A 27,895-nucleotide genomic window follows, 5' to 3' on the forward strand; every position below is an offset into this window, starting at 1 on the left:
TGCAAAACCACTTTGAGGAAGTATCATTTCATGAAGAAATGGTAGTTAATCAGAGAAAGTCGTTACCACTAGACATATTTAGGTTTTCTCTCAATTACGCAAGACCACTCAACCTTCGCAAGCGCAGTTGGTGGGGCAGCGGACTGTAATGAGATGAGTCTGAAATCCATTGGTCGCTGGTTCAACTCCTGCTAAAAGGTAATTTATAGAAGGGAAAAACTCCTTTGAGGATTTATCATTTGGGGAAGAAATGGCAAATATTCAATCAGAGATAGTTGTATGCAGTTTATTTAGTATATGTACCCTCAATTACTCAAATTATCTCATCCTTCGATAGCTCAGTTGGGAGAGCGGAGGACTGTAGTGAAATGAGTCTGAAATCCTTAGGTCGCTTGTTGAACTCCGGCTCAAATTATCTCACCCTTCGATAGCTCAGTTGGTAGAGCGGAGGACTGTAGTGGAATGAGTCTGAAATCCTTAGGTCGCTGGTTCAACTCCGGCTCGAAGGAATTTTATAGGGTTGCAAAACCACTTTGAGGAAGTATCATTTCATGAAGAAATGGTAGTTAATCAGAGAAAGTCGTTACCAATAGACATATTTAGGTTTTCTCTCAATTACGCAAGACCACTCAACCTTCGAAAGCGCAGTTGGTGGGGCAGAGGACTGTAATGAAAAGAGTCTGAAATCCATTGGTCGCTGGTTCAACTCCGGCTAGAAGGTAATTTATAGAAGGGCAAAACTCCTTTGAGGATTTATCATTTGGGGAAGAAATGGCAAATATTCAATCAGAGATAGTCGTATCCAGTTTATTTAGTATATGTGCCCTCAATTACTCAAATTTTTTCACCCTTCGATAGCTCAGTTGGTAGAGCGGAGGACTGTAGTGAAATGAGTCTGAAATCCTTAGGTCGCTGGTTCAACTCCGGCTCGAAGGAATTTTATAGGGTTGCAAAACCACTTTGAGGAAGTATCATTTCATGAAGAAATGGTAGTTAATCAGAGAAAGTCGTTACCAATAGACATATTTAGGTTTTCTCTCAATTACGCAAGACCACTCAACCTTCGAAAGCGCAGTTGGTGGGGCAGAGGACTGTAATGAAAAGAGTCTGAAATCCATTGGTCGCTGGTTCAACTCCGGCTAGAAGGTAATTTATAGAAGGGCAAAACTCCTTTGAGGATTTATCATTTGGGGAAGAAATGGCAAATATTCAATCAGAGATAGTCGTATCCAGTTTATTTAGTATATGTGCCCTCAATTACTCAAATTTTTTCACCCTTCGATAGCTCAGTTGGTAGAGCGGAGGACTGTAGTGAAATGAGTCTGAAATCCTTAGGTCGCTGGTTCAACTCCGGCTCGAAGGAATTTTATAGGGTTGCAAAACCACTTTGAGGAAGTATCATTTCATGAAGAAATGGTAGTTAATCAGAGAAAGTCGTTACCGATAGACATATTTCGGTATTCTCTCAATTACGCAAGACCACTCAACATTCGATAGCGCAGTTGGTGGGGCAGAGGACTGTAATGAAAAGAGTCTGAATTCCTTTGGTCGTTGGTTCAACTCCGGCTAGAAGTTAATTCATAGAAGTGCAAAACCACTTTGAGGAATTATCATTTGGGGAAGAAATGGCAAATATTCAATCAGAGATAGTCGTATCCAGTTTATTTAGTATATGTACCCTCAATTACTCAAATTATCCCACCCTTCGATAGCTCAGTTGGTAGAGCGGAGGACTGTAGTGAAATGAGTCTGAAATCCTTAGGTCGCTGGTTCAACTCCGGCTCAAATTATCTCATCCTTCGATAGCTCAGTTGGGAGAGCGGAGGACTGTAGTGAAATGAGTCTGAAATCCTTATGTCGCTTGTTCAACTCCGGCTCAAATTATCTCACCCTTCGATAGCTCAGTTGGTAGAGCAGAGGACTGTATTGGAATGAGTCTGAAATCCTTAGGTCGCTGGTTCAACTCCGGCTCGGAGGAATTTTATAGGGTTGCAAAACCACTTTGAGGAAGTATCATTTCATGAAGAAATGGTAGTTAATCAGAGAAAGTCGTTACCAATAGACATATTTAGGTTTTCTCTCAACCTTCGAAAGCGCAGTTGGTGGGGCAGAGGACTGTAATGAAAAGAGTCTGAAATCCATTGGTCGCTGGTTCAACTCCGGCTAGAAGGTAATTTATAGAAGGGCAAAACTCCTTTGAGGATTTATCATTTGGGGAAGAAATGGCAAATATTCAATCAGAGATAGTCGTATCCAGTTTATTTAGTATATGTACCCTCAATTACTCAAATTATTTCACCCTTCGATAGCTTAGTTGGTAGAGCGGAGGACTGTAGTGAAATGAGTCTGAAAACCTTAGGTCGCTTGTTCAACTCCGGCTCAAATTATCTCACCCTTCGATAGCTCAGTTGGTAGAGCAGAGGACTGTATTGGAATGAGTCTGAAATCCTTAGGTCGCTGGTTCAACTCCGGCTCGGAGGAATTTTATAGGGTTGCAAAACCACTTTGAGGAAGTATCATTTCATGAAGAAATGGTAGTTAATCAGAGAAAGTCGTTACCAATAGACATATTTAGGTTTTCTCTCAACCTTCGAAAGCGCAGTTGGTGGGGCAGAGGACTGTAATGAAAAGAGTCTGAAATCCATTGGTCGCTGGTTCAACTCCGGCTAGAAGGTAATTTATAGAAGGGCAAAACTCCTTTGAGGATTTATCATTTGGGGAAGAAATGGCAAATATTCATTCAAAGATAGTCGTATCCAGTTTATTTAGTATATGTACCCTCAATTACTACAATTATCCCACCCTTCGATAGCTCAGTTGGTAGAGCGGAGGACTGTAGTGAAATTTGTCTGAAATCCTTAGGTCGCTGGTTCAACTCCGGCTCGAAGGAATTTTATAGGGTTGCAAAACCACTTTGAGGAAGTATCATTTCATGAAGAAATGGTAGTTAATCAGAGAAAGTCGTTACCACTAGACATATTTAGGTTTTCTCTCAATTACGCAAGACCACTCAACCTTCGCAAGCGCAGTTGGTGGGGCAGCGGACTGTAATGAGATGAGTCTGAAATCCATTGGTCGCTGGTTCAACTCCTGCTAAAAGGTAATTTATAGAAGGGAAAAACTCCTTTGAGGATTTATCATTTGGGGAAGAAATGGCAAATATTCAATCAGAGATAGTCGTATACAGTTTATTTAGTATATGTACCCTCAATTACTCAAATTATCTCATCCTTCGATAGCTCAGTTGGGAGAGCGGAGGACTGTAGTGAAATGAGTCTGAAATCCTTAGGTCGCTTGTTGAACTCCGGCTCAAATTATCTCACCCTTCGATAGCTCAGTTGGTAGAGCGGAGGACTGTAGTGGAATGAGTCTGAAATCCTTAGGTCGCTGGTTCAACTCCGGCTCGAAGGAATTTTATGGGGTTGCAAAACCACTTTGAGGAAGTATCATTTCATGAAGAAATGGTAGTTAATCAGAGAAAGTCGTTACCAATAGACATATTTAGGTTTTCTCTCAATTACGCAAGACCACTCAACCTTCGAAAGCGCAGTTGGTGGGGCAGAGGACTGTAATGAAAAGAGTCTGAAATCCATTGGTCGCTGGTTCAACTCCGGCTAGAAGGTAATTTATAGAAGGGCAAAACTCCTTTGAGGATTTATCATTTGGGGAAGAAATGGCAAATATTCAATCAGAGATAGTCGTATCCAGTTTATTTAGTATATGTGCCCTCAATTACTTAAATTTTTTCACCCTTCGATAGCTCAGTTGGTAGAGCGGAGGACTGTAGTGAAATGAGTCTGAAATCCTTAGGTCGCTGGTTCAACTCCGGCTCGAAGGAATTTTATAGGGTTGCAAAACCACTTTGAGGAAGTATCATTTCATGAAGAAATGGTAGTTAATCAGAGAAAGTCGTTACCAATAGACATATTTAGGTTTTCTCTCAATTACGCAAGACCACTCAACCTTCGAAAGCGCAGTTGGTGGGGCAGAGGACTGTAATGAAAAGAGTCTGAAATCCATTGGTCGCTGGTTCAACTCCGGCTAGAAGGTAATTTATAGAAGGGCAAAACTCCTTTGAGGATTTATCATTTGGGGAAGAAATGGCAAATATTCAATCAGAGATAGTCGTATCCAGTTTATTTAGTATATGTGCCCTCAATTACTCAAATTTTTACACCCTTCGATAGCTCAGTTGGTAGAGCGGAGGACTGTAGTGAAATGAGTCTGAAATCCTTAGGTCGCTGGTTCAACTCCGGCTCGAAGGAATTTTATAGGGTTGCAAAACCACTTTGAGGAAGTATCATTTCATGAAGAAATGGTAGTTAATCAGAGAAAGTCGTTACCGATAGACATATTTCGGTATTCTCTCAATTACGCAAGACCACTCAACATTCGATAGCGCAGTTGGTGGGGCAGAGGACTGTAATGAAAAGAGTCTGAATTCCTTTGGTCGTTGGTTCAACTCCGGCTAGAAGTTAATTCATAGAAGTGCAAAACCACTTTGAGGAATTATCATTTGGGGAAGAAATGGCAAATATTCAATCAGAGATAGTCGTATCCAGTTTATTTAGTATATGTACCCTCAATTACTCAAATTATCCCACCCTTCGATAGCTCAGTTGGTAGAGCGGAGGACTATAGTGAAATGAGTCTGAAATCCTTAGGTCGCTGGTTCAACTCCGGCTCAAATTATCTCATCCTTCGATAGCTCAGTTGGGAGAGCGGAGGACTGTAGTGAAATGAGTCTGAAATCCTTAGGTCGCTTGTTCAACTCCGGCTCAAATTATCTCACCCTTCGATAGCTCAGTTGGTAGAGCAGAGGACTGTATTGGAATGAGTCTGAAATCCTTAGGTCGCTGGTTCAACTCCGGCTCGGAGGAATTTTATAGGGTTGCAAAACCACTTTGAGGAAGTATCATTTCATGAAGAAATGGTAGTTAATCAGAGAAAGTCGTTACCAATAGACATATTTAGGTTTTCTCTCAACCTTCGAAAGCGCAGTTGGTGGGGCAGAGGACTGTAATGAAAAGAGTCTGAAATCCATTGGTCGCTGGTTCAACTCCGGCTAGAAGGTAATTTATAGAAGGGCAAAACTCCTTTGAGGATTTATCATTTGGGGAAGAAATGGCAAATATTCAATCAGAGATAGTCGTATCCAGTTTATTTAGTATATGTACCCTCAATTACTCAAATTATTTCACCCTTCGATAGCTTAGTTGGTAGAGCGGAGGACTGTAGTGAAATGAGTCTGAAAACCTTAGGTCGCTGGTTCAACTCCGGCTCGAAGGAATTTTATAGGGTTGCAAAACCACTTTGAGGAAGTATCATTTCATGAAGAAATGGTAGTTATTAAGAGAAAGTCGTTACCGATAGACATATTTCGGTATTCTCTCAATTACGCAAGACCACTCAACATTCGATAGCGCAGTTGGTGGGGCAGAGGACTGTAATGAAAAGAGTCTGAATTCCTTTGGTCGTTGGTTAAACTCCGGCTAGAAGTTAATTCATAGAAGTGCAAAACCACTTTGAGGAATTATCATTTGGGGAAGAAATGGCAAATATTCAATCAGAGATAGTCGTATCCAGTTTATTTAGTATATGTACCCTCAATTACTCAAATTGTCCCACCCTTCGATAGCTCAGTTGGTAGAGCGGAGGACTGTAGTGAAATGAGTCTGAAATCCTTAGGTCGCTGGTTCAACTCCGGCTCGAAGGAATTTTATAGGGTTGCAAAACCACTTTGAGGAAGTATCATTTCATGAAGAAATGGTAGTTAATCAGAGAAAGTCGTTACCACTAGACATATTTAGGTTTTCTCTCAATTACGCAAGACCACTCAACCTTCGAAAGCGCAGTTGGTGGGGCAGCGGACTGTAATGAGATGAGTCTGAAATCCATTGGTCGCTGGTTCAACTCCTGCTAAAAGGTAATTTATAGAAGGGCAAAACCCCTTTGAGGATTTATCATTTGGGGAAGAAATGGCAAATATTCAATCAGAGATAGTCGTATCCAGTTTATTTAGTATATGTACCCTCAATTACTCAATTTATCTCACCCTTCGATAGCTCAGTTGGTAGAGCGGAGGACTGTAGTGAAATGAGTCTGAAATCCTTAGGTCGCTGGTTCAACTCCGGCTCAAATTATCTCATCCTTCGATAGCTCAGTTGGGAGAGCGGAGGACTGTAGTGAAATGAGTCTGAAATCCTTAGGTCGCTTGTTCAACTCCGGCTCAAATTATCTCACCCTTCGATAGCTCAGTTGGTAGAGCGGAGGACTGTAGTGGAATGAGTCTGAAATCCTTAGGTCGCTGGTTCAACTCCGGCTCGAAGGAATTTTATAGGGTTGCAAAACCACTTTGAGGAAGTATCATTTCATGAAGAAATGGTAGTTAATCAGAGAAAGTCGTTACCAATAGACATATTTCGGTATTCTCTCAATTACGCAAGACCACTCAATCTTCGAAAGCGCAGTTGGTGGGGCAGAGGACTGTAATGAAAAGAGTCTGAAATCCATTGGTCGCTGGTTCAACTCCGGCTAGAAGGTAATTTATAGAAGGGCAAAACTCCTTTGAGGATTTATCATTTGGGGAAGAAATGGCAAATATTCAATCAGAGATAGTCGTATCCAGTTTATTTAGTATATGTACCCTCAATTACTCAAACTATTACACCCTTCGATAGCTCAGTTGGTAGAGCGGAGGACTGTAGTGAAATGAGTCTGAAATCCTTAGGTCGCTGGTTCAACTCCGGCTCGAAGGAATTTTATAGGGTTGCAAAACCACTTTGAGGAAGTATCATTTCATGAAGAAATGGTAGTTAATCAGAGAAAGTCGTTACCAATAGACATATTTCGGTATTCTCTCAATTACGCAAGACCACTCAACATTCGATAGCGCAGTTGGTGGGGCAGAGGACTGTAATGAAAAGAGTCTGAAATCCTTTGGTCGTTGGTTCAACTCCGGCTAGAAGTTAATTCATAGAAGTGCAAAACCACTTTGAGGAATAATCATTTGGGGAAGAAATTGAAACTGTTCAATCAGAGAATGTCGTTTCCAGTTTATTTAGTAGATTGTCTCTCAATTACACAGGGATTCTTAACCCTCGATAGCTCAGTTGGTAGAGCGGAGGACTGGTTTAACTCCGGCTAGAAGGTAATTTATAGAAGGGCAAAACTACTTTGAGGATTTATCATTTGGGGAAGAAATGGCAAATATTCAATCAGAGATAGTCGTATCCAGTTTATTTAGTATATGTACCCTCAATTACTCGAATTATCACACCCTTCGATAGCTCAGTTGGTAGAGCGGAGGACTGTAGTGAAATGAGTCTGAAATCCTTAGGTCGCTGGTTCAACTCCGGCTCTAAGGAATTTTATAGGGTTGCAAAACCACTTTGAGGATGTATCATTTCATGAAGAAATGGTAGTTAATCAGAGAAAGTCGTTACCAATAGACATATTTCGGTATTCTCTCAATTACGTAAGACCACTCAACATTCGATAGCGCAGTTGGTGGGGCAGAGGACTGTAATGAAAAGAGTCTGAAATCCTTTGGTCGTTGGTTCAACTCCGGCTAGAAGTTATTTCATAGAAGTGCAAAACAACTTTGAGGAATTATCATTTGGGGAAGAAATGGATACTGTTCAATCAGAGAATGTCTTTTCCAGTTTATTTACTAGATTGTCTCTCAATTACGCAGAGATATTTAACGTTCGATAGCTCAGTTGGTAGAGCGGAGGACTGTAGTGAAATGAGTCTGAAATCTTTAGGTCGCTGGTTCAACTCCGGCTCAAAGGAATTTTATAGGGTTGCAAAACCACTTTGAGGAAGTATCATTTCATGAAGAAATGGTAGTTAATCAGAGAAAGTCGTTACCAATAGACATATTTAGGTTTTCTCTCAACCTTCGAAAGCGCAGTTGGTGGGGCAGAGGACTGTAATGAAAAGTGTCTGAAATCCATTGGTCGCTGGTTCAACTCCGGCTAGAAGGTAATTTATAGAAGGGCAAAACTCCTTTGAGGATTTATCATTTGGGGAAGAAATGGCAAATATTCAATCAGAGATAGTCGTATCCAGTTTATTTAGTATATGTACCCTCAATTACTCAAATTATCTCACCCTTCGATAGCTCAGTTGGTAGAGCGGAGGACTGTAGTGAAATGAGTCTGAAATCCTTAGGTCGCTGGTTCAACTCCGGCTCAAATTATCTCATCCTTCGATAGCTCAGTTGGGAGAGCGGAGGACTGTAGTGAAATGAGTCTGAAATCCTTAGGTCGCTTGTTCAACTCCGGCTCAAATTATCTCACCCTTCGATAGCTCAGTTGGTAGAGCGGAGGACTGTAGTGGAATGAGTCTGAAATCCTTAGGTCGCTGGTTCAACTCCGGCTCAAAGGAATTTTATAGGGTTGCAAAACCACTTTGAGGAAGTATCATTTCATGAAGAAATGGTAGTTAATCAGAGAATGTCGTTACCAATAGACATATTTAGGTTTTCTCTCAACCTTCGAAAGCGCAGTTGGTGGGGCAGAGGACTGTAATGAAAAGAGTCTGAAATCCATTGGTCGCTGGTTCAACTCCGGCTAGAAGGTAATTTATAGAATGGCAAAACTCCTTTGAGGATTTATCATTTGGGGAAGAAATGGCAAATATTCAATCAGAGATAGTCGTATCCAGTTTATTTAGTATATGTACCCTCAATTACTCAAATTATTTCACCCTTCGATAGCTCAGTTGGTAGAGGGGAGGACTGCAGTGTAATGAGTCTGAAAACCTTAGGTCTTTGGTTCAACTCCGGCTCGGAGGAATTTTATAGGGTTGCAAAACCACTTTGAGGAAGTATCATTTCATGAAGAAATGGTAGTTAATAAGAAAAGTCGTTACCGATAGACATATTTCGGTATTCTCTCAATTACGCAAGACCACTCAACATTCGATAGCGCAGTTGGTGGGGCAGAGGACTGTAATGAAAAGAGTCTGAATTCCTTTGGTCGTTGGTTCAACTCCGGCTAGAAGTTAATTCATAGAAGTGCAAAACCACTTTGAGGAATTATCATTTGGGGAAGAAATGGCAAATATTCAATCAGAGATAGTCGTATCCAGTTTATTTAGTATATGTACCCTCAATTACTCAAATTATCCCACCCTTCGATAGCTCAGTTGGTAGAGCGGAGGACTATAGTGAAATGAGTCTGAAATCCTTAGGTCGCTGGTTCAACTCCGGCTCAAATTATCTCATCCTTCGATAGCTCAGTTGGGAGAGCGGAGGACTGTAGTGAAATGAGTCTGAAATCCTTAGGTCGCTTGTTCAACTCCGGCTCAAATTATCTCACCCTTCGATAGCTCAGTTGGTAGAGCAGAGGACTGTATTGGAATGAGTCTGAAATCCTTAGGTCGCTGGTTCAACTCCGGCCCGGAGGAATTTTATAGGGTTGCAAAACCACTTTGAGGAAGTATCATTTCATGAAGAAATGGTAGTTAATCAGAGAAAGTCGTTACCAATAGACATATTTAGGTTTTCTCTCAACCTTCGAAAGCGCAGTTGGTGGGGCAGAGGACTGTAATGAAAAGAGTCTGAAATCCATTGGTCGCTGGTTCAACTCCGGCTAGAAGGTAATTTATAGAAGGGCAAAACTCCTTTGAGGATTTATCATTTGGGGAAGAAATGGCAAATATTCAATCAGAGATAGTCGTATCCAGTTTATTTAGTATATGTACCCTCAATTACTCAAATTATTTCACCCTTCGATAGCTTAGTTGGTAGAGCGGAGGACTGTAGTGAAATGAGTCTGAAAACCTTAGGTCGCTGGTTCAACTCCGGCTCGAAGGAATTTTATAGGGTTGCAAAACCACTTTGAGGAAGTATCATTTCATGAAGAAATGGTAGTTATTAAGAGAAAGTCGTTACCGATAGACATATTTCGGTATTCTCTCAATTACGCAAGACCACTCAACATTCGATAGCGCAGTTGGTGGGGCAGAGGACTGTAATGAAAAGAGTCTGAATTCCTTTGGTCGTTGGTTAAACTCCGGCTAGAAGTTAATTCATAGAAGTGCAAAACCACTTTGAGGAATTATCATTTGGGGAAGAAATGGCAAATATTCAATCAGAGATAGTCGTATCCAGTTTATTTAGTATATGTACCCTCAATTACTCAAATTGTCCCACCCTTCGATAGCTCAGTTGGTAGAGCGGAGGACTGTAATGAAATGAGTCTGAAATCCTTAGGTCGCTGGTTCAACTCCGGCTCGAAGGAATTTTATAGGGTTGCAAAACCACTTTGAGGAAGTATCATTTCATGAAGAAATGGTAGTTAATCAGAGAAAGTCGTTACCACTAGACATATTTAGGTTTTCTCTCAATTACGCAAGACCACTCAACCTTCGAAAGCGCAGTTGGTGGGGCAGCGGACTGTAATGAGATGAGTCTGAAATCCATTGGTCGCTGGTTCAACTCCTGCTAAAAGGTAATTTATAGAAGGGCAAAACCCCTTTGAGGATTTATCATTTGGGGAAGAAATGGCAAATATTCAATCAGAGATAGTCGTATCCAGTTTATTTAGTATATGTACCCTCAATTACTCAATTTATCTCACCCTTCGATAGCTCAGTTGGTAGAGCGGAGGACTGTAGTGAAATGAGTCTGAAATCCTTAGGTCGCTGGTTCAACTCCGGCTCAAATTATCTCATCCTTCGATAGCTCAGTTGGGAGAGCGGAGGACTGTAGTGAAATGAGTCTGAATTCCTTAGGTCGCTTGTTCAACTCCGGCTCAAATTATCTCACCCTTCGATAGCTCAGTTGGTAGAGCGGAGGACTGTAGTGGAATGAGTCTGAAATCCTTAGGTCGCTGGTTCAACTCCGGCTCGAAGGAATTTTATAGGGTTGCAAAACCACTTTGAGGAAGTATCATTTCATGAAGAAATGGTAGTTAATCAGAGAAAGTCGTTACCAATAGACATATTTCGGTATTCTCTCAATTACGCAAGACCACTCAATCTTCGAAAGCGCAGTTGGTGGGGCAGAGGACTGTAATGAAAAGAGTCTGAAATCCATTGGTCGCTGGTTCAACTCCGGCTAGAAGGTAATTTATAGAAGGGCAAAACTCCTTTGAGGATTTATCATTTGGGGAAGAAATGGCAAATATTCAATCAGAGATAGTCGTATCCAGTTTATTTAGTATATGTACCCTCAATTACTCAAACTATCACACCCTTCGATAGCTCAGTTGGTAGAGCGGAGGACTGTAGTGAAATGAGTCTGAAATCCTTAGGTCGCTGGTTCAACTCCGGCTCGAAGGAATTTTATAGGGTTGCAAAACCACTTTGAGGAAGTATCATTTCATGAAGAAATGGTAGTTAATCAGAGAAAGTCGTTACCAATAGACATATTTCGGTATTCTCTCAATTACGCAAGACCACTCAACATTCGATAGCGCAGTTGGTGGGGCAGAGGACTGTAATGAAAAGAGTCTGAAATCCTTTGGTCGTTGGTTCAACTCCGGCTAGAAGTTAATTCATAGAAGTGCAAAACCACTTTGAGGAATAATCATTTGGGGAAGAAATTGAAACTGTTCAATCAGAGAATGTCGTTTCCAGTTTATTTAGTAGATTGTCTCTCAATTACACAGGGATTCTTAACCCTCGATAGCTCAGTTGGTAGAGCGGAGGACTGGTTTAACTCCGGCTAGAAGGTAATTTATAGAAGGGCAAAACTACTTTGAGGATTTATCATTTGGGGAAGAAATGGCAAATATTCAATCAGAGATAGTCGTATCCAGTTTATTTAGTATATGTACCCTCAATTACTCGAATTATCACACCCTTCGATAGCTCAGTTGGTAGAGGGGAGGACTGCAGTGTAATGAGTCTGAAAACCTTAGGTCTTTGGTTCAACTCCGGCTCGGAGGAATTTTATAGGGTTGCAAAACCACTTTGAGGAAGTATCATTTCATGAAGAAATGGTAGTTAATAAGAAAAGTCGTTACCGATAGACATATTTCGGTATTCTCTCAATTACGCAAGACCACTCAACATTCGATAGCGCAGTTGGTGGGGCAGAGGACTGTAATGAAAAGAGTCTGAATTCCTTTGGTCGTTGGTTCAACTCCGGCTAGAAGTTAATTCATAGAAGTGCAAAACCACTTTGAGGAATTATCATTTGGGGAAGAAATGGCAAATATTCAATCAGAGATAGTCGTATCCAGTTTATTTAGTATATGTACCCTCAATTACTCAAATTATCCCACCCTTCGATAGCTCAGTTGGTAGAGCGGAGGACTATAGTGAAATGAGTCTGAAATCCTTAGGTCGCTGGTTCAACTCCGGCTCAAATTATCTCATCCTTCGATAGCTCAGTTGGGAGAGCGGAGGACTGTAGTGAAATGAGTCTGAAATCCTTAGGTCGCTTGTTCAACTCCGGCTCAAATTATCTCACCCTTCGATAGCTCAGTTGGTAGAGCAGAGGACTGTATTGGAATGAGTCTGAAATCCTTAGGTCGCTGGTTCAACTCCGGCCCGGAGGAATTTTATAGGGTTGCAAAACCACTTTGAGGAAGTATCATTTCATGAAGAAATGGTAGTTAATCAGAGAAAGTCGTTACCAATAGACATATTTAGGTTTTCTCTCAACCTTCGAAAGCGCAGTTGGTGGGGCAGAGGACTGTAATGAAAAGAGTCTGAAATCCATTGGTCGCTGGTTCAACTCCGGCTAGAAGGTAATTTATAGAAGGGCAAAACTCCTTTGAGGATTTATCATTTGGGGAAGAAATGGCAAATATTCAATCAGAGATAGTCGTATCCAGTTTATTTAGTATATGTACCCTCAATTACTCAAATTATTTCACCCTTCGATAGCTTAGTTGGTAGAGCGGAGGACTGTAGTGAAATGAGTCTGAAAACCTTAGGTCGCTGGTTCAACTCCGGCTCGAAGGAATTTTATAGGGTTGCAAAACCACTTTGAGGAAGTATCATTTCATGAAGAAATGGTAGTTATTAAGAGAAAGTCGTTACCGATAGACATATTTCGGTATTCTCTCAATTACGCAAGACCACTCAACATTCGATAGCGCAGTTGGTGGGGCAGAGGACTGTAATGAAAAGAGTCTGAATTCCTTTGGTCGTTGGTTAAACTCCGGCTAGAAGTTAATTCATAGAAGTGCAAAACCACTTTGAGGAATTATCATTTGGGGAAGAAATGGCAAATATTCAATCAGAGATAGTCGTATCCAGTTTATTTAGTATATGTACCCTCAATTACTCAAATTGTCCCACCCTTCGATAGCTCAGTTGGTAGAGCGGAGGACTGTAGTGAAATGAGTCTGAAATCCTTAGGTCGCTGGTTCAACTCCGGCTCGAAGGAATTTTATAGGGTTGCAAAACCACTTTGAGGAAGTATCATTTCATGAAGAAATGGTAGTTAATCAGAGAAAGTCGTTACCACTAGACATATTTAGGTTTTCTCTCAATTACGCAAGACCACTCAACCTTCGAAAGCGCAGTTGGTGGGGCAGCGGACTGTAATGAGATGAGTCTGAAATCCATTGGTCGCTGGTTCAACTCCTGCTAAAAGGTAATTTATAGAAGGGCAAAACCCCTTTGAGGATTTATCATTTGGGGAAGAAATGGCAAATATTCAATCAGAGATAGTCGTATCCAGTTTATTTAGTATATGTACCCTCAATTACTCAATTTATCTCACCCTTCGATAGCTCAGTTGGTAGAGCGGAGGACTGTAGTGAAATGAGTCTGAAATCCTTAGGTCGCTGGTTCAACTCCGGCTCAAATTATCTCATCCTTCGATAGCTCAGTTGGGAGAGCGGAGGACTGTAGTGAAATGAGTCTGAATTCCTTAGGTCGCTTGTTCAACTCCGGCTCAAATTATCTCACCCTTCGATAGCTCAGTTGGTAGAGCGGAGGACTGTAGTGGAATGAGTCTGAAATCCTTAGGTCGCTGGTTCAACTCCGGCTCGAAGGAATTTTATAGGGTTGCAAAACCACTTTGAGGAAGTATCATTTCATGAAGAAATGGTAGTTAATCAGAGAAAGTCGTTACCAATAGACATATTTCGGTATTCTCTCAATTACGCAAGACCACTCAATCTTCGAAAGCGCAGTTGGTGGGGCAGAGGACTGTAATGAAAAGAGTCTGAAATCCATTGGTCGCTGGTTCAACTCCGGCTAGAAGGTAATTTATAGAAGGGCAAAACTCCTTTGAGGATTTATCATTTGGGGAAGAAATGGCAAATATTCAATCAGAGATAGTCGTATCCAGTTTATTTAGTATATGTACCCTCAATTACTCAAAATATCACACCCTTCGATAGCTCAGTTGGTAGAGCGGAGGACTGTAGTGAAATGAGTCTGAAATCCTTAGGTCGCTGGTTCAACTCCGGCTCGAAGGAATTTTATAGGGTTGCAAAACCACTTTGAGGAAGTATCATTTCATGAAGAAATGGTAGTTAATCAGAGAAAGTCGTTACCAATAGACATATTTCGGTATTCTCTCAATTACGCAAGACCACTCAACATTCGATAGCGCAGTTGGTGGGGCAGAGGACTGTAATGAAAAGAGTCTGAAATCCTTTGGTCGTTGGTTCAACTCCGGCTAGAAGTTAATTCATAGAAGTGCAAAACCACTTTGAGGAATAATCATTTGGGGAAGAAATTGAAACTGTTCAATCAGAGAATGTCGTTTCCAGTTTATTTAGTAGATTGTCTCTCAATTACACAGGGATTCTTAACCCTCGATAGCTCAGTTGGTAGAGCGGAGGACTGGTTTAACTCCGGCTAGAAGGTAATTTATAGAAGGGCAAAACTACTTTGAGGATTTATCATTTGGGGAAGAAATGGCAAATATTCAATCAGAGATAGTCGTATCCAGTTTATTTAGTATATGTACCCTCAATTACTCGAATTATCACACCCTTCGATAGCTCAGTTGGTAGAGCGGAGGACTGTAGTGACATGAGTCTGAAATCCTTAGGTCGCTGGTTCAACTCCGGCTCTAAGGAATTTTATAGGGTTGCAAAACCACTTTGAGGATGTATCATTTCATGAAGAAATGGTAGTTAATCAGAGAAAGTCGTTACCAATAGACATATTTCGGTATTCTCTCAATTACGTAAGACCACTCAACATTCGATAGCGCAGTTGGTGGGGCAGAGGACTGTAATGAAAAGAGTCTGAAATCCTTTGGTCGTTGGTTCAACTCCGGCTAGAAGTTATTTCATAGAAGTGCAAAACAACTTTGAGGAATTATCATTTGGGGAAGAAATGGATACTGTTCAATCAGAGAATGTCTTTTCCAGTTTATTTACTAGATTGTCTCTCAATTACGCAGAGATATTTAACGTTCGATAGCTCAGTTGGTAGAGCGGAGGACTGTAGTGAAATGAGTCTGAAATCTTTAGGTCGCTGGTTCAACTCCGGCTCAAAGGAATTTTATAGGGTTGCAAAACCACTTTGAGGAAGTATCATTTCATGAAGAAATGGTAGTTAATCAGAGAAAGTCGTTACCAATAGACATATTTAGGTTTTCTCTCAACCTTCGAAAGCGCAGTTGGTGGGGCAGAGGACTGTAATGAAAAGTGTCTGAAATCCATTGGTCGCTGGTTCAACTCCGGCTAGAAGGTAATTTATAGAAGGGCAAAACTCCTTTGAGGATTTATCATTTGGGGAAGAAATGGCAAATATTCAATCAGAGATAGTCGTATCCAGTTTATTTAGTATATGTACCCTCAATTACTCAAATTATCTCACCCTTCGATAGCTCAGTTGGTAGAGCGGAGGACTGTAGTGAAATGAGTCTGAAATTCTTAGGTCGCTGGTTCAACTCCGGCTCAAATTATCTCATCCTTCGATAGCTCAGTTGGGAGAGCGGAGGACTGTAGTGAAATGAGTCTGAATTCCTTAGGTCGCTTGTTCAACTCCGGCTCAAATTATCTCACCCTTCGATAGCTCAGTTGGTAGAGCGGAGGACTGTAGTGGAATGAGTCTGAAATCCTTAGGTCGCTGGTTCAACTCCGGCTCAAAGGAATTTTATAGGGTTGCAAAACCACTTTGAGGAAGTATCATTTCATGAAGAAATGGTAGTTAATCAGAGAATGTCGTTACCAATAGACATATTTAGGTTTTCTCTCAACCTTCGAAAGCGCAGTTGGTGGGGCAGAGGACTGTAATGAAAAGAGTCTGAAATCCATTGGTCGCTGGTTCAACTCCGGCTAGAAGGTAATTTATAGAAGGGCAAAACTCCTTTGAGGATTTATCATTTGGGGAAGAAATGGCAAATATTCAATCAGAGATAGTCGTATCCAGTTTATTTAGTATATGTACCCTCAATTACTCAAATTATTTCACCCTTCGATAGCTCAGTTGGTAGAGCGGAGGACTGCAGTGTAATGAGTCTGAAAACCTTAGGTCGTTGGTTCAACTCCGGCTCGGAGGAATTTTATAGGGTTGCAAAACCACTTTGAGGAAGTATCATTTCATGAAGAAATGGTAGTTAATAAGAGAAAGTCGTTACCGATAGACATATTTCGGTATTCTCTCAATTACGCAAGACCACTCAACATTCGATAGCGCAGTTGGTGGGGCAGAGGACTGTAATGAAAAGAGTCTGAATTCCTTTGGTCGTTGGTTCAACTCCGGCTAGAAGTTAATTCATAGAAGTGCAAAACCACTTTGAGGAATTATCATTTGGGGAAGAAATGGCAAATATTCAATCAGAGATAGTCCTATCCAGTTCATTCAGTATATGTACCCTCAATTACTCAAATTATCCCACCCTTCGATAGCTCAGTTGGCAGAGCGGAGGACTGTAGTGAAATGAGTCTGAAATCCTTAGGTCGCTGGTTCAACTCCGGCTCGAAGGAATTTTATAGGGTTGCAAAACCACTTTGAGGAAGTATCATTTCATGAAGAAATGGTAGTCAATCAGAGAAAGTCGTTACCACTAGACATATTTAGGTTTTCTCTCAATTACGCAAGACCACTCAACCTTCGATAGCGCAGTTGGTGGGGCAGAGGACTGTAATGAAAAGAGTCTGAAATCCTTTGGTCGTTGGTTCAACTCCGGCTAGAAGTTATTTCATAGAAGTGCAAAACAACTTTGAGGAATTATCATTTGGGGAAGAAATGGATACTGTTCAATCAGAGAATGTCTTTTCCAGTTTATTTACTAGATTGTCTCTCAATTACGCAGAGATATTTAACGTTCGATAGCTCAGTTGGTAGAGCGGAGGACTGTAGTGAAATGAGTCTGAAATCTTTAGGTCGCTGGTTCAACTCCGGCTCAAAGGAATTTTATAGGGTTGCAAAACCACTTTGAGGAAGTATCATTTCATGAAGAAATGGTAGTTAATCAGAGAAAGTCGTTACCAATAGACATATTTAGGTTTTCTCTCAACCTTCGAAAGCGCAGTTGGTGGGGCAGAGGACTGTAATGAAAAGTGTCTGAAATCCATTGGTCGCTGGTTCAACTCCGGCTAGAAGGTAATTTATAGAAGGGCAAAACTCCTTTGAGGATTTATCATTTGGGGAAGAAATGGCAAATATTCAATCAGAGATAGTCGTATCCAGTTTATTTAGTATATGTACCCTCAATTACTCAAATTATCTCACCCTTCGATAGCTCAGTTGGTAGAGCGGAGGACTGTAGTGAAATGAGTCTGAAATCCTTAGGTCGCTGGTTCAACTCCGGCTCAAATTATCTCATCCTTCGATAGCTCAGTTGGGAGAGCGGAGGACTGTAGTGAAATGAGTCTGAAATCCTTAGGTCGCTTGTTCAACTCCGGCTCAAATTATCTCACCCTTCGATAGCTCAGTTGGTAGAGCGGAGGACTGTAGTGGAATGAGTCTGAAATCCTTAGGTCGCTGGTTCAACTCCGGCTCAAAGGAATTTTATAGGGTTGCAAAACCACTTTGAGGAAGTATCATTTCATGAAGAAATGGTAGTTAATCAGAGAATGTCGTTACCAATAGACATATTTAGGTTTTCTCTCAACCTTCGAAAGCGCAGTTGGTGGGGCAGAGGACTGTAATGAAAAGAGTCTGAAATCCATTGGTCGCTGGTTCAACTCCGGCTAGAAGGTAATTTATAGAAGGGCAAAACTCCTTTGAGGATTTATCATTTGGGGAAGAAATGGCAAATATTCAATCAGAGATAGTCGTATCCAGTTTATTTAGTATATGTACCCTCAATTACTCAAATTATTTCACCCTTCGATAGCTCAGTTGGTAGAGCGGAGGACTGCAGTGTAATGAGTCTGAAAACCTTAGGCCGTTGGTTCAACTCCGGCTCGGAGGAATTTTATAGGGTTGCAAAACCACTTTGAGGAAGTATCATTTCATGAAGAAATGGTAGTTAATAAGAGAAAGTCGTTACCGATAGACATATTTCGGTATTCTCTCAATTACGCAAGACCACTCAACATTCGATAGCGCAGTTGGTGGGGCAGAGGACTGTAATGAAAAGAGTCTGAATTCCTTTGGTCGTTGGTTCAACTCCGGCTAGAAGTTAATTCATAGAAGTGCAAAACCACTTTGAGGAATTATCATTTGGGGAAGAAATGGCAAATATTCAATCAGAGATAGTCCTATCCAGTTCATTCAGTATATGTACCCTCAATTACTCAAATTATCCCACCCTTCGATAGCTCAGTTGGCAGAGCGGAGGACTGTAGTGAAATGAGTCTGAAATCCTTAGGTCGCTGGTTCAACTCCGGCTCGAAGGAATTTTATAGGGTTGCAAAACCACTTTGAGGAAGTATCATTTCATGAAGAAATGGTAGTCAATCAGAGAAAGTCGTTACCACTAGACATATTTAGGTTTTCTCTCAATTACGCAAGACCACTCAACCTTCGATAGCGCAGTTGGTGGGGCAGAGGACTGTAATGAAAAGAGTCTGAAATCCTTTGGTCGTTGGTTCAACTCCGGCTAGAAGTTAATTCATAGAAGTGCAATACAACTTTGAGGAATTATCATTTGGGGAAGAAATGGAAACTGTTCAATCAGAGAATGTCTTTTCCAGTTTATTTACTAGATTGTCTCTCAATTACGCAGAAATATTTAACGTTCGATAGCTCAGTTGGTAGAGCGGAGGACTGTAGTGAAATGAGTCTGAAATCTTTAGGTCGCTGGTTCAACTCCGGCTCAAAGGAATTTCATAGGGTTGCAAAACCACTTTGAGGAAGTATCATTTCATGAAGAAATGGTAGTTAATCAGAGAAAGTCGTTACCAATAGACATATTTAGGTTTTCTCTCAATTACGCAAGACCACTCAATCTTCGAAAGCGCAGTTGGTGGGGCAGAGGACTGTAATGAAAAGAGTCTGAAATCCATTGGTCGCTGGTTCAACTCCGGCTAGAAGGTAATTTATAGAAGGGCAAAACTCCTTTGAGGATTTATGATTTGGGGAAGAAATGGCAAATATTCAATCACAGATAGTCGTATCCAGTTTATTTAGTATATGTACCCTCAATTACTCAAACTATCGCACCCTTCGATAGCTCAGTTGGTAGAGCGGAGGACTGTAGTGAAATGAGTCTGAAATCCTTAGGTCGCTGGTTCAACTCCGGCTCGAAGGAATTTTATAGGGTTGCAAAACCACTTTGAGGAAGTATCATTTCATGAAGAAATGGTAGTTAATCAGAGAAAGTCGTTACCAATAGACATATTTCGGTATTCTCTCAATTACGCAAGACCACTCAACATTCGATAGCGCAGTTGGTGGGGCAGAGGACTGTGATGAAAAGAGTCTGAAATCCTTTGGTCGTTGGTTCAACTCCGGCTAGAAGTTAATTCATAGAAGTGCAAAACCACTTTGAGGAATTATCATTTGGGGAAGAAATTGAAACTGTTCAATCAGAGAATGTCGTTTCCAGTTTATTTAGTAGATTGTCTCTCAATTACACAGGGATTCTTAACCCTCGATAGCTCAGTTGGTAGAGCGGAGGAGTGGTTTAACTCCGGCTAGAAGGTAATTTATAGAAGGGCAAAACTACTTTGAGGATTTATCATTTGGGGAAGAAATGGCAAATATTCAATCAGAGATAGTCGTATACAGTTTATTTAGTATATGTACCCTCAATTACTCAAATTATCTCATCCTTCGATAGCTCAGTTGGGAGAGCGGAGGACTGTAGTGAAATGAGTCTGAAATCCTTAGGTCGCTTGTTGAACTCCGGCTCAAATTATCTCACCCTTCGATAGCTCAGTTGGTAGAGCGGAGGACTGTAGTGGAATGAGTCTGAAATCCTTAGGTCGCTGGTTCAACTCCGGCTCGAAGGAATTTTATAGGGTTGCAAAACCACTTTGAGGAAGTATCATTTCATGAAGAAATGGTAGTTAATCAGAGAAAGTCGTTACCAATAGACATATTTAGGTTTTCTCTCAATTACGCAAGACCACTCAACCTTCGAAAGCGCAGTTGGTGGGGCAGAGGACTGTAATGAAAAGAGTCTGAAATCCATTGGTCGCTGGTTCAACTCCGGCTAGAAGGTAATTTATAGAAGGGCAAAACTCCTTTGAGGATTTATCATTTGGGGAAGAAATGGCAAATATTCAATCAGAGATAGTCGTATCCAGTTTATTTAGTATATGTACCTTCAATTACTCAAATTATTTCATCCTTCGATTGCTCAGTTGGTAGAGCGGAGGATTGTAGTGAAATGAGTCTGAAATCCTTAGGTCGCTGGTTCAACTCCGGCTCGAAGGAATTTTATAGGGTTGCAAAACCACTTTGAGGAAGTATCATTTCATGAAGAAATGGTAGTTAATCAGAGAAAGTCGTTACCAATAGACATATTTCGGTATTCTCTCAATTACGTAAGACCACTCAACATTCGATAGCGCAGTTGGTGGGGCAGAGGACTGTAATGAAAAGAGTCTGAAATCCTTTGGTCGTTGGTTCAATTCCGGCTAGAAGTTAATTCATAGAAGTGCAAAGCAACTTTGAGGAATTATCATTTGGGGAAGAAATGGAAACTGTTCAATCAGAGAATGTCTTTTCCAGTTTATTTACTAGATTGTCTCTCAATTACACAGAGATATTTAAAGTTCGATAGCTCAGTTGGTAGAGCGGAGGACTGTAGTGAAATGAGTCTGAACTCATTAGGTCGCTGGTTCAACTCCGGCTCAAAGGAATTTTATAGGGTTGCAAAACCACTTTGAGGAAGTATCATTTCATGAAGAAATGGGAGTTAATCAGAGAAAGTCGTTACCAATAGACATATTTAGGTTTTCTCTCAACCTTCGAAAGCGCAGTTGGTGGGGCAGAGGACTGTAATGAAAAGTGTCTGGAATCCATTGGTCGCTGGTTCAACTCCGGCTAGAAGGTAATTTATAGAAGGGCAAAACTCCTTTGAGGATTTATCATTTGGGGAAGAAATGGCAAATATTCAATCAGAGATAGTCGTATCCAGTTTATTTAGTATATGTACCCTCAATTACTCAAATTATTTCACCCTTCGATAGCTCAGTTGGTAGAGCGGAGGACTGTAGTGAAATGAGTCTGAATTCCTTTGGTCGTTGGTTAAACTACGGCTAGAAGTTAATTCATAGAAGTGCAAAACCACTTTGAGGAATTATCATTTGGGGAAGAAATGGCAAATATTCAATCAGAGATAGTCGTATCCAGTTTATTTAGTATATGTACCCTCAATTGCTCAAATTATCCCACCATTCGATAGCTCAGTTGGTAGAGCGGAGGACTGTAGTGAAATGAGTCTGAAATCCTTAGGTCGCTGGTTCAACTCTGGCTCGAAGGAATTTTATAGGGTTGCAAAACCACTTTGAGGAAGTATCATTTCATGAAGAAATGGTAGTCAATCAGAGAAAGTCGTTACCACTAGACATATTTAGGTTTTCTCTCAATTACGCAAGACCACTCAACCTTCGATAGCGCAGTTGGTGGGGCAGAGGACTGTAATGAAAAGAGTCTGAAATCCTTTGGTCGTTGGTTCAACTCCGGCTAGAAGTTAATTCATAGAAGTGCAAAACAACTTTGAGGAATTATCATTTGGGGAAGAAATGGAAACTGTTCAATCAGAGAATGTCTTTTCCAGTTTATTTACTAGATTGTCTCTCAAATACGCAGAAATATTCAATGTTCTATAGCTCAGTTGGTAGAGCGGAGGACTGTAGTGAAATGAGTCTGAAATCCTTAGGTCGCTGGTTCCACTCCGGCTCGGAGGAATTTTATAGGGTTGCAAAACCACTTTGAGGAAGTATCATTTCATGAAGAAATGGTTGTTAATCAGAGAAAGTCGTTACCGATAGACATATTTCGGTATTCTCTCAATTACGCAAGACCACTCAACATTCGATAGCGCAGTTGGTGGGGCAGAGGACTGTAATGAAAAGAGTCTGAATTCCTTTGGTCGTTGGTTCAACTCCGGCTAGAAGTTAATTCATAGAAGTGCAAAACCACTTTGAGGAATTATCATTTGGGGAAGAAATGGCAAATATTCATTCAAAGATAGTCGTATCCAGTTTATTTAGTATATGTACCCTCAATTACTCAAATTATTCCACCCTTCGATAGCTCAGTTGGTAGAGCGGAGGACTGTAGTGAAATGAGTCTGAAATCCTTAGGTCGCTGGTTCAACTCCGGCTCGAAGGAATTTTATAGGGTTGCAAAACCACTTTGAGGAAGTATCATTTCATGAAGAAATGGTAGTTAATCAGAGAAAGTCGTTACCACTAGACATATTTAGGTTTTCTCTCAATTACGCAAGACCACTCAACCTTCGAAAGCGCAGTTGGTGGGGCAGCGGACTGTAATGAGATGAGTCTGAAATCCATTGGTCGCTGGTTCAACGCCTGCTAAAAGGTAATTTATGGAAGGGCAAAACTCCTTTGAGGATTTATCATTTGGGGAAGAAATGGCAAATATTCAATCAGAGATAGTCGTATCCAGTTTATTTAGTATATGTACCCTCAATTACTCAAATTATATCACCCTTCGATAGCTCAGTTGGTAGAGCGGAGGACTGTAGTGAAATGAGTCTGAAATCCTTAGGTCGCTGGTTCAACTCCGGCTCAAATTATCTCATCCTTCGATAGCTCAGTTGGGAGAGCGGAGGACTGTAGTGAAATGAGTCTGAAATCCTTAGGTCGCTTGTTCAACTCCGGCTCAAATTATCTCACCCTTCGATAGCTCAGTTGGTAGAGCGGAGGACTGTAGTGGAATGAGTCTGAAATCCTTAGGTCGCTGGTTCAACTCCGGCTCGAAGGACTTTTATAGGGTTGCAAAACCACTTTGAGGAAGTATCATTTCATGAAGAAATGGTAGTTAATCAGAGAAAGTCGTTACCAATAGACATATTTAGGTTTTCTCTCAATTACGCAAGACCACTCAACCTTCGAAAGCGCAGTTGGTGGGGCAGAGGACTGTAATGAAAAGAGTCTGAAATCCATTGGTCGCTGGTTCAACTCCGGCTAGAAGGTAATTTATAGAAGGGCAAAACTCCTTTGAGGATTTATCATTTGGGGAAGAAATGGCAAATATTCAATCAGAGATAGTCGTATCCAGTTGATTTAGTATATGTACCCTCAATTACTCAAATTATTTTACCCTTCGATAGCTCAGTTGGTAGAGCGGAGGACTGTAGTGAAATGAGTCTGAAATCCTTAGGTCGCTGGTTCAACTCCGGCTCGGAGGAATTTTATAGGGTTGCAAAACCACTTTGAGGAAGTATCATTTCATGAAGGAATGGTAGTTAATCAGAGAAAGTCGTTACCGATAGACATATTTCGGTATTCTCTAAATTACGCAAGACCACTCAACATTCGATAGCGCAGTTGGTGGGGCAGTGGACTGTAATGAAAAGAGTCTGAATTCCTTTGGTCGTTGGTTCAACTCCGGCTAGAAGTTAATTCATAGAAGTGCAAAACCACTTTGAGGAATTATCATTTGGGGAAGAAATGGCAAATATTCATTCAAAGATAGTCGTATCCAGTTTATTTAGTATATGTACCCTCAATTACTACAACTATCCCACCCTTCGATAGCTCAGTTGGTAGAGCGGAGGACTGTAGTGAAATGAGTCTGAAATCCTTAGGTCGCTGGTTCAACTCCGGCTCGAAGGAATTTTATAGGGTTGCAAAACCACTTTGAGGAAGTATCATTTCATGAAGAAATGGTAGTTAATCAGAGAAAGTCGTTACCACTAGACATATTTAGGTTTTCTCTCAATTACGCAAGACCACTCAACCTTCGAAAGCGCAGTTGGTGGGGCAGCGGTCTGTAATGAGATGAGTCTGAAATCCATTGGTCGCTGGTTCAACTCCTGCTAAAAGGTAATTTACAGAAGGGAAAAACTCCTTTGAGGATTTATCATTTGGGGAAGAAATGGCAAATATTCAATCAGAGATAGTCGTATACAGTTTATTTAGTATATGTACCCTCAATTACTCAAATTATCTCATCCTTCGATAGCTCAGTTGGGAGAGCGGAGGACTGTAGTGAAATGAGTCTGAAATCCTTAGGTCGCTTGTTGAACTCCGGCTCAAATTATCTCACCCTTCGATAGCTCAGTTGGTAGAGCGGAGGACTGTAGTGGAATGAGTCTGAAATCCTTAGGTCGCTGGTTCAACTCCGGCTCGAAGGAATTTTATAGGGTTGCAAAACGACTTTGAGGAAGTATCATTTCATGAAGAAATGGTAGTTAATCAGAGAAAGTCGTTACCAATAGACATATTTAGGTTTTCTCTCAATTACGCAAGACCACTCAACCTTCGAAAGCGCAGTTGGTGGGGCAGAGGACTGTAATGAAAAGAGTCTGAAATCCATTGGTCGCTGGTTCAACTCCGGCTAGAAGGTAATTTATAGAAGGGCAAAACTCCTTTGAGGATTTATCATTTGGGGAAGAAATGGCAAATATTCAATCAGAGATAGTCGTATCCAGTTTATTTAGTATATGTGCCCTCAATTACTCAAATTTTTTCACCCTTCGATAGCTCAGTTGGTAGAGCGGAGGACTGTAGTGAAATGAGTCTGAAATCCTTAGGTCGCTGGTTCAACTCCGGCTCGAAGGAATTTTATAGGGTTGCAAAACCACTTTGAGGAAGTATCATTTCATGAAGAAATGGTAGTTAATCAGAGAAAGTCGTTACCGATAGACATATTTCGGTATTCTCTCAATTACGCAAGACCACTCAACATTCGATAGCGCAGTTGGTGGGGCAGAGGACTGTAATGAAAAGAGTCTGAATTCCTTTGGTCGTTGGTTCAACTCCGGCTAGAAGTTAATTCATAGAAGTGCAAAACCACTTTGAGGAATTATCATTTGGGGAAGAAATGGCAAATATTCAATCAGAGATAGTCGTATCCAGTTTATTTAGTAGATGTACCCTCAATTACTCAAATTATCCCACCCTTCGATAGCTCAGTTGGTAGAGCGGAGGACTGTAGTGAAATGAGTCTGAAATCCTTAGGTCGCTGGTTCAACTCCGGCTCAAATTATCTCACCCTTCGATAGCTCAGTTGGGAGAGCGGAGGACTGTAGTGAAATGAGTCTGAAATCCTTAGGTCGCTTGTTGAACTCCGGCTCAAATTATGTCACCCTTCGATAGCTCAGTTGGTAGAGCGGAGGACTGTAGTGGAATGAGTCTGAAATCCTTAGGACGCTGGTTCAACTCCGGCTCGAAGGAATTTTATAGGGTTGCAAAACCACTTTGAGGAAGTATCATTTCATGAAGAAATGGTAGTTAATCAGAGAAAGTCGTTACCAATAGACATATTTAGGTTTTCTCTCAATTACGCAAGACCACTCAACCTTCGAAAGCGCAGTTGGTGGGGCAGAGGACTGTAATGAAAAGAGTCTGAAATCCATTGGTCGCTGGTTCAACTCCGGCTCGAAGGTAATTTATAGAAGGGCAAAACTCCTTTGAGGATTTATCATTTGGGGAAGAAATGGCAAATATTCAATCAGAGATAGTCGTATCCAGTTTATTTAGTATATGTGCCCTCAATTACTCAACTTGTTTCAGCCTTCGATAGCTCAGTTGGTAGAGCGGAGGACTGTAGTGAAATGAGTCTGAAATCCTTAGGTCGCTGGTTCAACTCCGGCTCGAAGGAATTTTACAGGGTTGCAAAACCACTTTGAGGAAGTATCATTTCATGAAGAAATGGTAGTTAATCAGAGAAAGTCGTTACCGATAGACATATTTCGGTATTCTCTCAATTACGCAAGACCACTCAACATTCGATAGCGCAGTTGGTGGGGCAGAGGACTGTAATGAAAAGAGTCTGAATTCCTTTGGTCGTTGGTTCAACTCCGGCTAGAAGTTAATTCATAGAAGTGCAAAACCACTTTGAGGAATTATCATTTGGGGAAGAAATGGCAAATATTCAATCAGAGATAGTCGTATCCAGTTTATTTAGTATATGTACCCTCAATTACTCAAATTATCCCACCTTTCGATAGCTCAGTTGGTAGAGCGGAGGACTGTAGTGAAATGAGTCTGAAATCCTTAGGTCGCTGGTTCAACTCCGGCTCGAAGGAATTTTATAGGGTTGCAAAACCACTTTGAGGAAGTATCATTTCATGAATAAATGGTAGTTAATCAGAGAAAGTCGTTACCACTAGACATATTTAGGTTTTCTCTCAATTACGCAAGACCACTCAACCTTCGAAAGCGCAGTTGGTGGGGCAGCGGACTGTAATGAGATGAGTCTGAAATCCATTGGTCGCTGGTTCAACTCCTGCTAAAAGGTAATTTATAGAAGGGCAAAACTCCTTTGAGGATTTATCATTTGGGGAAGAAATGGCAAATATTCAATCAGAGATAGTCGTATCCAGTTTATTTAGTATATGTACCCTCAATTACTCAAGTTATCTCATCCTTCGATAGCTCAGTTGGGAGAGCGGAGGACTGTAGTGAAATGAGTCTGAAATCCTTAGGTCGATTGTTGAACTCCGGCTCAAATTATCTCACCCTTCGATAGCTCAGTTGGTAGAGCGGAGGACTGTAGTGGAATGAGTCTGAAATCCTTAGGTCGCTGGTTCAACTCTGGCTCGAAGGAATTTTATAGGGTTGCAAAACCACTTTGAGGAAGTATCATTTCATGAAGAAATGGTAGTTAATCAGAGAAAGTCGTTACCAATAGACATATTTAGGTTTTCTCTCAATTACGCAAGACCACTCAACCTTCGAAAGCGCAGTTGGTGGGGCAGAGGACTGTAATGAAAAGAGTCTGAAATCCATTGGTCGCTGGTTCAACTCCGGCTAGAAGGTAATTTATAGAAGGGCAAAACTCCTTTGAGGATTTATCATTTGGGGAAGAAATGGCAAATATTCAATCAGAGATAGTCGTATCCAGTTTATTTAGTATATGTGCCCTCAATTACTCAAATTTTTTCACCCTTCGATAGCTCAGTTGGTAGAGCGGAGGACTGTAGTGAAATGAGTCTGAAATCCTTAGGTCGCTGGTTCAACTCCGGCTCGAAGGAATTTTATAGGGTTGCAAAACCACTTTGAGGAAGTATCATCTCATGAAGAAATGGTAGTTAATCAGAGAAAGTCGTATCCAGTTTATTTAGTATATGTACCCTCAATTACTCAAATTATCCCACCCTTCGATAGCTCAGTTGGTAGAGCGGAGGACTGTAGTGAAATGAGTCTGAAATCCTTAGGTCGCTGGTTCAACTCCGCCTCGAAGGAATTTTATAGGGTTGCAAAACCACTTTGAGGAAGTATCATTTCATGAAGAAATGGTAGTTAATCAGAGAAAGTCGTTACCACTAGACATATTTAGGTTTTCTCTCAATTACGCAAGACCACTCAACCTTCGAAAGCGCAGTTGGTGGGGCAGCGGACTGTAATGAGATGAGTCTGAAATCCATTGGTCGCTGGTTCAACTCCTGCTAAATGGTAATTTATAGAAGGGCAAAACTCCTTTG

General features: G+C 41.0%; 34 non-coding genes across 34 annotated transcripts; all 34 read left to right on the forward strand.

Annotated features, from left to right (window-relative positions):
- The first annotated feature begins 421 nt into the window (after nucleotides 1-421).
- trnay-gua (transfer RNA tyrosine (anticodon GUA)) lies at nucleotides 422-509 on the forward strand. Its single transcript is given in 2 exon segments — nucleotides 422-458; nucleotides 474-509. It is a non-coding gene; the product is annotated as a tRNA-Tyr (tRNA).
- A 339-nt stretch (nucleotides 510-848) lies between these two features.
- trnay-gua (transfer RNA tyrosine (anticodon GUA)) lies at nucleotides 849-936 on the forward strand. Its single transcript is given in 2 exon segments — nucleotides 849-885; nucleotides 901-936. It is a non-coding gene; the product is annotated as a tRNA-Tyr (tRNA).
- A 339-nt stretch (nucleotides 937-1,275) lies between these two features.
- trnay-gua (transfer RNA tyrosine (anticodon GUA)) lies at nucleotides 1,276-1,363 on the forward strand. The gene is given in 2 exon segments: nucleotides 1,276-1,312; nucleotides 1,328-1,363. It is a non-coding gene; the product is annotated as a tRNA-Tyr (tRNA).
- A 1,439-nt stretch (nucleotides 1,364-2,802) lies between these two features.
- On the forward strand, nucleotides 2,803-2,890 carry trnay-gua (transfer RNA tyrosine (anticodon GUA)). Its single transcript is given in 2 exon segments — nucleotides 2,803-2,839; nucleotides 2,855-2,890. It is a non-coding gene; the product is annotated as a tRNA-Tyr (tRNA).
- A 433-nt stretch (nucleotides 2,891-3,323) lies between these two features.
- Nucleotides 3,324-3,411, forward strand: trnay-gua (transfer RNA tyrosine (anticodon GUA)). Its single transcript is given in 2 exon segments — nucleotides 3,324-3,360; nucleotides 3,376-3,411. It is a non-coding gene; the product is annotated as a tRNA-Tyr (tRNA).
- A 339-nt stretch (nucleotides 3,412-3,750) lies between these two features.
- On the forward strand, nucleotides 3,751-3,838 carry trnay-gua (transfer RNA tyrosine (anticodon GUA)). Its single transcript is given in 2 exon segments — nucleotides 3,751-3,787; nucleotides 3,803-3,838. It is a non-coding gene; the product is annotated as a tRNA-Tyr (tRNA).
- Nucleotides 3,839-4,177: 339 nt separating this feature from the next.
- Nucleotides 4,178-4,265, forward strand: trnay-gua (transfer RNA tyrosine (anticodon GUA)). The gene is given in 2 exon segments: nucleotides 4,178-4,214; nucleotides 4,230-4,265. It is a non-coding gene; the product is annotated as a tRNA-Tyr (tRNA).
- Nucleotides 4,266-4,604: 339 nt separating this feature from the next.
- trnay-aua (transfer RNA tyrosine (anticodon AUA)) lies at nucleotides 4,605-4,692 on the forward strand. The gene is given in 2 exon segments: nucleotides 4,605-4,641; nucleotides 4,657-4,692. It is a non-coding gene; the product is annotated as a tRNA-Tyr (tRNA).
- Nucleotides 4,693-5,628: 936 nt separating this feature from the next.
- On the forward strand, nucleotides 5,629-5,716 carry trnay-gua (transfer RNA tyrosine (anticodon GUA)). The gene is given in 2 exon segments: nucleotides 5,629-5,665; nucleotides 5,681-5,716. It is a non-coding gene; the product is annotated as a tRNA-Tyr (tRNA).
- Nucleotides 5,717-6,243: 527 nt separating this feature from the next.
- trnay-gua (transfer RNA tyrosine (anticodon GUA)) lies at nucleotides 6,244-6,331 on the forward strand. Its single transcript is given in 2 exon segments — nucleotides 6,244-6,280; nucleotides 6,296-6,331. It is a non-coding gene; the product is annotated as a tRNA-Tyr (tRNA).
- Nucleotides 6,332-6,670: 339 nt separating this feature from the next.
- Nucleotides 6,671-6,758, forward strand: trnay-gua (transfer RNA tyrosine (anticodon GUA)). The gene is given in 2 exon segments: nucleotides 6,671-6,707; nucleotides 6,723-6,758. It is a non-coding gene; the product is annotated as a tRNA-Tyr (tRNA).
- A 2,380-nt stretch (nucleotides 6,759-9,138) lies between these two features.
- trnay-aua (transfer RNA tyrosine (anticodon AUA)) lies at nucleotides 9,139-9,226 on the forward strand. The gene is given in 2 exon segments: nucleotides 9,139-9,175; nucleotides 9,191-9,226. It is a non-coding gene; the product is annotated as a tRNA-Tyr (tRNA).
- A 936-nt stretch (nucleotides 9,227-10,162) lies between these two features.
- Nucleotides 10,163-10,250, forward strand: trnay-gua (transfer RNA tyrosine (anticodon GUA)). Its single transcript is given in 2 exon segments — nucleotides 10,163-10,199; nucleotides 10,215-10,250. It is a non-coding gene; the product is annotated as a tRNA-Tyr (tRNA).
- A 527-nt stretch (nucleotides 10,251-10,777) lies between these two features.
- On the forward strand, nucleotides 10,778-10,865 carry trnay-gua (transfer RNA tyrosine (anticodon GUA)). Its single transcript is given in 2 exon segments — nucleotides 10,778-10,814; nucleotides 10,830-10,865. It is a non-coding gene; the product is annotated as a tRNA-Tyr (tRNA).
- Nucleotides 10,866-11,204: 339 nt separating this feature from the next.
- Nucleotides 11,205-11,292, forward strand: trnay-gua (transfer RNA tyrosine (anticodon GUA)). Its single transcript is given in 2 exon segments — nucleotides 11,205-11,241; nucleotides 11,257-11,292. It is a non-coding gene; the product is annotated as a tRNA-Tyr (tRNA).
- Nucleotides 11,293-12,239: 947 nt separating this feature from the next.
- On the forward strand, nucleotides 12,240-12,327 carry trnay-aua (transfer RNA tyrosine (anticodon AUA)). Its single transcript is given in 2 exon segments — nucleotides 12,240-12,276; nucleotides 12,292-12,327. It is a non-coding gene; the product is annotated as a tRNA-Tyr (tRNA).
- A 936-nt stretch (nucleotides 12,328-13,263) lies between these two features.
- trnay-gua (transfer RNA tyrosine (anticodon GUA)) lies at nucleotides 13,264-13,351 on the forward strand. Its single transcript is given in 2 exon segments — nucleotides 13,264-13,300; nucleotides 13,316-13,351. It is a non-coding gene; the product is annotated as a tRNA-Tyr (tRNA).
- A 527-nt stretch (nucleotides 13,352-13,878) lies between these two features.
- On the forward strand, nucleotides 13,879-13,966 carry trnay-gua (transfer RNA tyrosine (anticodon GUA)). Its single transcript is given in 2 exon segments — nucleotides 13,879-13,915; nucleotides 13,931-13,966. It is a non-coding gene; the product is annotated as a tRNA-Tyr (tRNA).
- Nucleotides 13,967-14,305: 339 nt separating this feature from the next.
- Nucleotides 14,306-14,393, forward strand: trnay-gua (transfer RNA tyrosine (anticodon GUA)). Its single transcript is given in 2 exon segments — nucleotides 14,306-14,342; nucleotides 14,358-14,393. It is a non-coding gene; the product is annotated as a tRNA-Tyr (tRNA).
- Nucleotides 14,394-16,347: 1,954 nt separating this feature from the next.
- On the forward strand, nucleotides 16,348-16,435 carry trnac-gca (transfer RNA cysteine (anticodon GCA)). The gene is given in 2 exon segments: nucleotides 16,348-16,384; nucleotides 16,400-16,435. It is a non-coding gene; the product is annotated as a tRNA-Cys (tRNA).
- Nucleotides 16,436-16,774: 339 nt separating this feature from the next.
- On the forward strand, nucleotides 16,775-16,862 carry trnay-gua (transfer RNA tyrosine (anticodon GUA)). The gene is given in 2 exon segments: nucleotides 16,775-16,811; nucleotides 16,827-16,862. It is a non-coding gene; the product is annotated as a tRNA-Tyr (tRNA).
- A 1,772-nt stretch (nucleotides 16,863-18,634) lies between these two features.
- On the forward strand, nucleotides 18,635-18,722 carry trnay-gua (transfer RNA tyrosine (anticodon GUA)). Its single transcript is given in 2 exon segments — nucleotides 18,635-18,671; nucleotides 18,687-18,722. It is a non-coding gene; the product is annotated as a tRNA-Tyr (tRNA).
- A 766-nt stretch (nucleotides 18,723-19,488) lies between these two features.
- trnay-gua (transfer RNA tyrosine (anticodon GUA)) lies at nucleotides 19,489-19,576 on the forward strand. Its single transcript is given in 2 exon segments — nucleotides 19,489-19,525; nucleotides 19,541-19,576. It is a non-coding gene; the product is annotated as a tRNA-Tyr (tRNA).
- A 615-nt stretch (nucleotides 19,577-20,191) lies between these two features.
- On the forward strand, nucleotides 20,192-20,279 carry trnay-gua (transfer RNA tyrosine (anticodon GUA)). The gene is given in 2 exon segments: nucleotides 20,192-20,228; nucleotides 20,244-20,279. It is a non-coding gene; the product is annotated as a tRNA-Tyr (tRNA).
- A 2,244-nt stretch (nucleotides 20,280-22,523) lies between these two features.
- trnay-gua (transfer RNA tyrosine (anticodon GUA)) lies at nucleotides 22,524-22,611 on the forward strand. The gene is given in 2 exon segments: nucleotides 22,524-22,560; nucleotides 22,576-22,611. It is a non-coding gene; the product is annotated as a tRNA-Tyr (tRNA).
- A 527-nt stretch (nucleotides 22,612-23,138) lies between these two features.
- trnay-gua (transfer RNA tyrosine (anticodon GUA)) lies at nucleotides 23,139-23,226 on the forward strand. Its single transcript is given in 2 exon segments — nucleotides 23,139-23,175; nucleotides 23,191-23,226. It is a non-coding gene; the product is annotated as a tRNA-Tyr (tRNA).
- A 339-nt stretch (nucleotides 23,227-23,565) lies between these two features.
- Nucleotides 23,566-23,653, forward strand: trnay-gua (transfer RNA tyrosine (anticodon GUA)). The gene is given in 2 exon segments: nucleotides 23,566-23,602; nucleotides 23,618-23,653. It is a non-coding gene; the product is annotated as a tRNA-Tyr (tRNA).
- Nucleotides 23,654-23,992: 339 nt separating this feature from the next.
- trnay-gua (transfer RNA tyrosine (anticodon GUA)) lies at nucleotides 23,993-24,080 on the forward strand. The gene is given in 2 exon segments: nucleotides 23,993-24,029; nucleotides 24,045-24,080. It is a non-coding gene; the product is annotated as a tRNA-Tyr (tRNA).
- Nucleotides 24,081-24,513: 433 nt separating this feature from the next.
- Nucleotides 24,514-24,601, forward strand: trnay-gua (transfer RNA tyrosine (anticodon GUA)). The gene is given in 2 exon segments: nucleotides 24,514-24,550; nucleotides 24,566-24,601. It is a non-coding gene; the product is annotated as a tRNA-Tyr (tRNA).
- A 339-nt stretch (nucleotides 24,602-24,940) lies between these two features.
- trnay-gua (transfer RNA tyrosine (anticodon GUA)) lies at nucleotides 24,941-25,028 on the forward strand. Its single transcript is given in 2 exon segments — nucleotides 24,941-24,977; nucleotides 24,993-25,028. It is a non-coding gene; the product is annotated as a tRNA-Tyr (tRNA).
- A 954-nt stretch (nucleotides 25,029-25,982) lies between these two features.
- Nucleotides 25,983-26,070, forward strand: trnay-gua (transfer RNA tyrosine (anticodon GUA)). Its single transcript is given in 2 exon segments — nucleotides 25,983-26,019; nucleotides 26,035-26,070. It is a non-coding gene; the product is annotated as a tRNA-Tyr (tRNA).
- Nucleotides 26,071-26,409: 339 nt separating this feature from the next.
- On the forward strand, nucleotides 26,410-26,497 carry trnay-gua (transfer RNA tyrosine (anticodon GUA)). The gene is given in 2 exon segments: nucleotides 26,410-26,446; nucleotides 26,462-26,497. It is a non-coding gene; the product is annotated as a tRNA-Tyr (tRNA).
- Nucleotides 26,498-26,930: 433 nt separating this feature from the next.
- Nucleotides 26,931-27,018, forward strand: trnay-gua (transfer RNA tyrosine (anticodon GUA)). Its single transcript is given in 2 exon segments — nucleotides 26,931-26,967; nucleotides 26,983-27,018. It is a non-coding gene; the product is annotated as a tRNA-Tyr (tRNA).
- A 339-nt stretch (nucleotides 27,019-27,357) lies between these two features.
- On the forward strand, nucleotides 27,358-27,445 carry trnay-gua (transfer RNA tyrosine (anticodon GUA)). The gene is given in 2 exon segments: nucleotides 27,358-27,394; nucleotides 27,410-27,445. It is a non-coding gene; the product is annotated as a tRNA-Tyr (tRNA).
- The last annotated feature ends 450 nt before the right edge of the window (nucleotides 27,446-27,895 follow it).

This window comes from Gadus morhua, chromosome 22, assembly GCF_902167405.1.
Source record: "Gadus morhua chromosome 22, gadMor3.0, whole genome shotgun sequence".
Taxonomy (NCBI): Eukaryota; Metazoa; Chordata; class Actinopteri; order Gadiformes; family Gadidae; genus Gadus; species Gadus morhua.